A 7597-nucleotide genomic window follows, 5' to 3' on the forward strand; every position below is an offset into this window, starting at 1 on the left:
CTGCTGCCCCTCTACTAAAGTTTGAAACATCTCCTCTACGGAAGGACCTGGGTTCAATTCAACGTCGCCGCACATAAGCAATTGGCATGAATGAAAACAGTCATAGGCAATACTCAAGCAAGTACGTGGGCACGGCACAACTATCAAGAACCTATTGTCACTGCGCAAGCAAGAACTGTAACTGACCTGTATAATGCAGACAAAACGCATAGTGAACGGTTCAGTTCCCATGAACTCGCCGTGCCCACTGAAGGTGCCCGGGTGAAGACTTGTCTTTATGAACAGAGCGGTGGATGACGTCACAAAACGCTGATCCAATGATGTGAACAGTGAATTGGTGATTACGGCGTTGTCTCCGATTCCCATTATCGAAATACTTGTTGACGCTGATAACGGCGAGTCGACACCACACGAAACTGCTCCATCAGTCGTTAGAATCAGGACCTGTATAATGCAGACAAAACGCATAGTGAACGGTTCAGTTCCCATGAACTCGCCGTGCCCACTCAAGATCGTGAAAGATCCTGTAATTGTGACTGAAATGGGGAGTTGTAGCCATGGGCTTTCTAATCAAAAAACGTTACCTTTCCTTGATAATATTTTGCGTTCAATTAACCGAATTAGACAAATTAATGAGGTACACTGTGGAAACCACCTGTTTCGGCGGCAAAAACCTTCACAAGTATGACGCAGAAGGTTTATAATTTTTATCTCATGTACGTTTTTTTAATAATTAGGGGTCACTCTTAAGTGAAACACCCTGTACATTACATCGTGGTCGGATATGTCGCAGCTCTGCACCCCTGAAATGAGTATGCTGGGGGTTAAGTTTGTGATAGCGTGATCTATCAATGACCCTTTGTTTGAAGTGCCGGGACGTGTAACATTGGAAATGAGCTAGGAGCAGGCGTATGATATAAGTAGTTCAGTGTCTGTGCTACTGACATGAAACATGCAAAGCAGGTCGATGTTAAAGTCGCCATGTATGATGACATTTTATTTAGTTGCCCATAATTTAAATAGAAGTTTCTCAAACTGATCCAAAAAGGTTGTGACGGGATTATGTGGTAATCTATGTACCACTCCAATGACAAGAGATTCCCCTGAAAGGTCGAAAGAGCAGTATGCAGATATTCCGATCAGCGATTCCGATAAGTAAAGATTCGACAAGTGAGCAGGTACAGGCCAAATAAGCTCGCACAGAGTATGTAATGTCGTCGCGAATAAACAAAGCGACACCACCGAGTGAGTCCTTAAATCTGTGATGGTACTCTGAGTTGAAGTTTTCAATGTGAAGGTAATTGGTTTGCGCCCTATTTGTCCATGCTTCTGATAATGCAAAGACAGATACCTTACCGTCAAATTTTGTGAACACTCGCTCTAGGTCATCATAGTTCAGCCATCTTTGTGAATATCACTTGACCGCAACAACTCCTTCTGTGTGCCACTACAACTTTTCTATATTTAGCAAGATATTTATCACGCTCGTAACAAACGGCGACGTGAGAATTTCCGACATCTCTCAGCAAACCGTCATTGGGTCTCCTTAGCATTCTCTCGTCCATGGTCTCGGAGCATGTGAGACTGTAAGTGCCATCGCGGGCCGGAGTATTCGTTAGCCCGGCATTGGTTTACAGAACAAACAACAACAACTTTATTTTCGACCTTGGAGAGTGGGGAGTTTCATCGCCACAGGCGATACTCTACCCCATTGCTGGATGGAATGGGGGGAATAAAATAACGAGCCCCTTCACAATAACGATCGAAGTCCGATGGTGTCCAGAAATGTCAGAAGAGCTTTGAGCGCAGAGCGTTGCTGGGCTGGATTGGGCCAGGGACCAAGCAATTTCGAGAGGGAGAAAGGGCGAGAGTCCAGCTGACGAAGAGACTCGGAGAGTGTGGTTCGGGAAGGTTCGTAGTGAGGGCAATGAAGAAGAATGTGCTCCAGATCCTCAAGAGCACCACAGTGGCAGCAGGTGGGAGAGTCAACTTGCCTCAAGCGGTAACGCCACTGAGCTGTAAAGGCCACATCGAGGCGCATTCGGTGGATTAATGCAGCATCTTGACGAGAGGTGTTTCGTGGCATGCGGAAAGCGAGCGTGGGATCAACTCTGTGCAACATAGAGGGGGGAAGAATGTCGGTTGTCCGTTGGCGGGAAGCCAGGGGTGTCACTAGGCGTCGCAGAATGGAACGGCGGTCTCCTCTCAGCAGAACAATACGGGTCCGTTTCCGATACGAGAGTGCTGCTTCTGCGGCGCTGTCGGCCTGCTCGTTCCCCACGACACCACAGTGGGCTGGAACCCACTGGAGAACTAGCCTGTGGCCTGCGGCGTAGATAGTGTGGTAAGCCATTAGCACGTCTGTGACTAGCGGTGCGGATGGGCCTCGTATGCCGGAATTTTCAATTGCTTGAAGGGCAGATTTGGAGTCTGTAAAGACTGCCCATTCCCGGGGTGGAAAATCAGCGATGTGTTGTAGAAAGAAAAGAATGGCATAGAGTTCCGCAGCTGTGGAGGAGGTTGGATGTGAGAGGCGTCTTCTGTGCACGACGCCTTCGGATGGAATGACGAAGGCTGAGGCGGACTTGTTGTTTCGGGATGCGCCATCAGTATATGCTGCCGTAAACGTAGAAAACTTCGCGTCTACCAGAGGATGAAAATGGGCTCGGAGGACTTGAGGGGGGACCTGATCTCTTCTTTCCAGAAGGTTTGGGAGGCGTACAAAAGTGGGCGGTACCGGTAGAGACCAGGTGGCTTCCGGCGGTATAGTGTCCTTACAGAAGAAGCCGCGTGCGCCTCAGCCTTGCAATATTGAAAAGCAATACCCCCAGTATTTAGCATAGGGATGTAAGAGGCCGCTCTACGGAGAACAGGGGAGAGAAGGAATCTGGAAATTCGCATAGCGTCACTGCACTGTCAATGTCGTTACTCCCCATATAAAAGAGATGATCGACTGAGCAGCCACGATGTAGGACATGTTGTAGTGCCCGCGCACTTTGCAGGAGATTCTTCCTTGGTTTTGGTATAAGTGCACAAAAATCTAAGCCATAGTCTCGTGGTTAGTAAATGAATTTTAGTCATGTAACACGTGCTAGATGAATATGCCTCACACAAACTATCTGGCCACCCATGTAAAATACTCTTAAAAATCACGTTTATGCAGCGATCATGTACTTATAATTAGTACTTTACGTTTTAAATGATTTGAAAAACCCCTGCTCAAACAAAGAGTACGCCGCAAGCAGACTTTCAACTGAACGGCCCAAGTGAAGCCCTCCCCTCTCATGGCTTCATGGCAAATGCTTGAAGGGGTTTGCATCTGAGACACTCTGCGCTGTGGGTATACTCTTGCATGACCTGCACATAAACAATATAAAGTTGAGAAAATTTACAGAGAAGTACAGAGGCACATTGACACTAAAAGGAATGAAACAGTATAAGCTCCATCAACTGAACATGTATATTTTGTTGACCTGGTGCCGGAACGCTAGGGCATGCACTAGGCTTCACTACAGCTCGACTGTGTCCAATATAAAAGAAGCATTGCTGAAAATGAGTGGAGCACATGAGGTCGTGTTTGCAGTCAGTGTAGGATTTCACATTCACTTCCTCAAGTCACTGGACCGATTTCGAATGTCGTTCCGTATGTTGTTAGGGGAGCCTGTGAGGGCGACAAATTTTCGTTAACAATATTACAGAAACAACAGAAGTAGTGCCCTGTTTTGCTTTATGTAGCACATGCATAATACACCTTCAAATGTGTCGGAAAAAGCTATATGATCTCCAGCTACAGGTGCAAGCATCCCCATCGCAATAGAGCCTTCCCATGTGGAGCCGTTCATGGGATGGTGCAGCATCTGCTTGGCATATTTCCAGAGTGAAAATATCTGAGTGCTTGTATTATGTGTATCTTGAGGAAAATACAAGGTGCTTCTATATATGTGTGTACTTGTATCTGAAATGGAGTCATTTTCTTAGTAACTTGCACTGCTTCTTTCAGTACTTTTCTCGGATGGTTGAACAAAAAAATGACAGAGGGGTCAAACAAGGATAAGTAACTCGGATAAGGTGGGTGCTGAGCGGCATGCTACCTTGTGGCATATGCCCTCTAGTCAATGCTGTGTTAGTAAAATATTTCTGATATTGAAATTTATAAGTTTGGGTAAATGTTACAAAAATAAAGCTATATTTGTAGATATTGGCACTCTGATATACAAAGCTGCACGGCCAGGGAAAGACAAACTTAATTCACTCAAAAACATACTGGAAGAATTTCACACACATGAAAGTAGGAAAAGTAGGCTACTTACTTTAGCAAAGATACTCCTGGTCCACCGTCTCTGCACTGCTTGTAGTTCTCTTTGACGTATTTATCGGGCAACAACAATAACAACTTTATCTTAAGATGATGAATGTGGAATTCCATCGCCAGAGGCTAATGGGGAGCTTCATGTCTATGTTGCTGACTTCCGAAACTGAACGTCGAAGCTTTCGAATTTCGGCTCCATTTAAAGGCATCGGTAACCAAGATATCTTTGAAATCGCCAATAAACTCATTAATTAAAGATACATTCACGCGTTTCATGGCTTGACATGTTTGACAACCACGGAATAGAAACCGAAATCTAAGTAGGCTCGAGTTAGAAAGCAAGCTGAAGGCTGGTCTAAACGAATACATCGGAACAATAAAACAAACAAGGTATGACCCCATTCTAGATTTAATCGCTTTTTATCACCTTTCACACGTCTTTGTTTGGTACACACAGTGAAAAAACGACAAACATGAACCAAAACGATATTTCAGATTTCCTCCGCCGAAACTAGCGGGCTCCGCCAGTTCTGGCCGGGCAACACGGGGACGCCTAATGGCGGCTTCCTTAGTTTGACGGCAGTTTTGGATGAGCTCCGGTGACCTGGTTTCTACGATGGTTTGTGGCTTTGTTGTCCTGCTACACGGTTGCCAGATGCAACGGTTCGAAACCGAAACGACCGACGGTTTGGCGACTTAATGACTTCAGTTTTGCAGCGTGCTGGTTTTTATGTTATGGGAACGACAAAATCTGTATGAGGACGCGAATAAGCAAAGATCACGAATGCGTGAAGTTTGGAGAATGAAGCAGGTTTTTTTTTTTTTTTTTTTTTTTTTGATTGAGCGACAGAATTAGCTGGCGCTTATCAAAATAGCTTCGAGATCAGGGCGACCTACTCGGATTGATTGCAACTAGCATATAATTGATTAAACATGTAATCGCATTAGCAGCATGGTGACAGGGCATTACCGATAGTGCGTTACAGCACCGTGTCAGCGAGTAATGATAATTCATTATATTTTCGAGACTCAAGAGTGCATATAGCTTGTAATGTATAATGCCATTATATTCTTGACGGGTAATATGTCTCTGTTAGCAACTTGAAGAATGTAATGATCGAGTAAGTGCACACTGTACAAACGTATAATTATTTGGTAATGCATTTTAAAGAATAATGAGTAACGTAACTAACTACTTTTTGAAGAGTAAAAGTACCACACCTCTAATCTTTAAGACACCAATCCAGTGGGTCCATAACCTGTATTGTCAGTATACACTGGATTACAGTATCGCCAGTGTCACTTCCACTTCTTCCAGTGAAACTCGAGTGCGGCCAGAAACCAGTGTTAGCTGGTTTCCATGTACCCAGTGAACTTCAGTAAGTTGAGTATCCAGTATACCCTGGTTTCCAGTGTATCCAGTGAAACTCCAGTACTGCCAGTAACCAGTGTACACTGGTTTCCAGTGTATCCAGTGAAAGTCCAGTATATCCAGTGACCAGTGTCAACTGGTTTCCAGCATTGCCAGTCTGATCTCCAAACTTTTCCAGTCTTACCAGTGGCATTTCCATTCTAGCCAGTAACATTTCCAGTTTAAAGCTTACTAGTTTTTTCAACAGGGCGCGATACACAGAACAGGACATGTACGTCATTATCCAGTTTGCAATTTTGCTGTCTAACTTCACTCCCTTCATTGATGGTTATTATGTATTGTTAGATTTCAATACGAGCAAATATAACACTTGCTTGTGTGAAAAACTCTGCTTTCATTGTAGTTTAATAGGATGCAGATCTTAATATACATGTGTAAGTCAGTTTTCAGTTCGTTACACTTCACAAAGTTCACTTTCGTTTCAGCTTCGCCTTACAACCTTGAGCTGCCAAGGCAGGAAGCCCTCTGCAGGCATGAAATAGCTAGCGATGTCATCCCTCAACGCCGTGGATGCTGGTGCAGAGCGGTTACACGTTGATTGGTTATGAATGACAGTTTCTGTTATAACTTGTCTCCAGGACCCTTCTTGCAGTACCTCACCGCACACTGTGTCACCATAGTCGCTTGGACAGTACACACTATCTGACATAAGGAAATTGTGAAGGCACACTGCTGCCTTGATCATGCTTGTCAGCAAGTCCGGATCACCTTCAACAGTTCCAAGAAATGAACGCCCCCTGGATGCAAGAATCCCAAATGCGTTTTCCACGCAACGTCGAGCTCTTGATAGGCGGTAATTCAACACTTTCTTCTTTTCTGTCAGGTTCCTTCCAGGGTAAGGGCGCATCAGGTATGGGCGCAGAGGAAATGCAGCGTGTCCAACCAGGCACAAAGGCCACCTGGACACATTCGCTGGCAGCTCAAGAGTGCTTTGCTCAAAGCTTTTCCCTATTGCACTGTCTCTGAACACAGAACCATCTGAGAGGCGGCCTTGTGCCCCGATATCCACCAGAATGAACCTGTAGTCTGCATCTGCAATAGTGAGCAGGACCACTGAGTGGAATCCCTTATAGTTATAATATTCTGAGCCGCTTTTGTCGGGGCATCTTATGGCATACTCTTTGCCGTCTATGCTTCCGATGGCATTTGGGAAGTTCCACTTTGTGTCGAAGCCATTTTTCGTATGTCTTCCCACGCAGTTCTCGTGGGTACCTTCAGTACGACTGGTGATAAGCAGTCCCATATTGCCGGCAAAGTCTCCTTGAGGATCATAGAGACAGTTGATCGGTGCATTCGGTAGCTCATAGCAATGTCCGTGAGGCCGACAACGGCAAGTCCTTTCAACATCACCACCACCACCACCACCACCTGCATTGAGCCTCCGGTCGACAAAAACCTGGTGGAAGATCAGAACATGGTGGTAACGGCCTCTGACCCGGAACAACCCAGGAGAGAGAGAGAGAAGAAAAGAAAAACAGAAAAGAAAGTAGAAGAAAAACGACTACAGAACCAAATTTACCTCAGTGCTACTGCAAGCCTCTCTGCAGGGAGGACAGGCCTCCTATGTGTAGGTGCATAGAGAATCCGGTCGCGTACAACACCAAGCAAATGGTCAAATGACGCCTTAGGGCCGGTTTCACCAACGCGGATTAACATTTAAACGCAGTTTTCGTAAACGCAAACTGAGATTAGAGCAAGCGTTTCGTTTCACCACCGCCGTTTAGCGAAATCGCCCGTTAAATTTAACGGAGTTTCTTAATTGGCCGTCAACGGGCGATTAAACTCGGATTTCAAAGTGGCGACGATGTTACCAGGAGAAATGTAGAAAAGTGAATCACCCGCGGCATAAAACTAGG

General features: G+C 45.3%; 1 pseudogene; it reads right to left on the reverse strand.

The window, feature by feature from the left end:
- Nucleotides 1-6162: 6162 nt before the first annotated feature.
- On the reverse strand, nucleotides 6163-7397 carry LOC135390478 (uncharacterized; annotated as a pseudogene).
- Nucleotides 7398-7597: the final 200 nt, after the last annotated feature.

This window comes from Ornithodoros turicata, chromosome 4 (assembly GCF_037126465.1).
Source record: "Ornithodoros turicata isolate Travis chromosome 4, ASM3712646v1, whole genome shotgun sequence".
Taxonomy (NCBI): Eukaryota; Metazoa; Arthropoda; class Arachnida; order Ixodida; family Argasidae; genus Ornithodoros; species Ornithodoros turicata.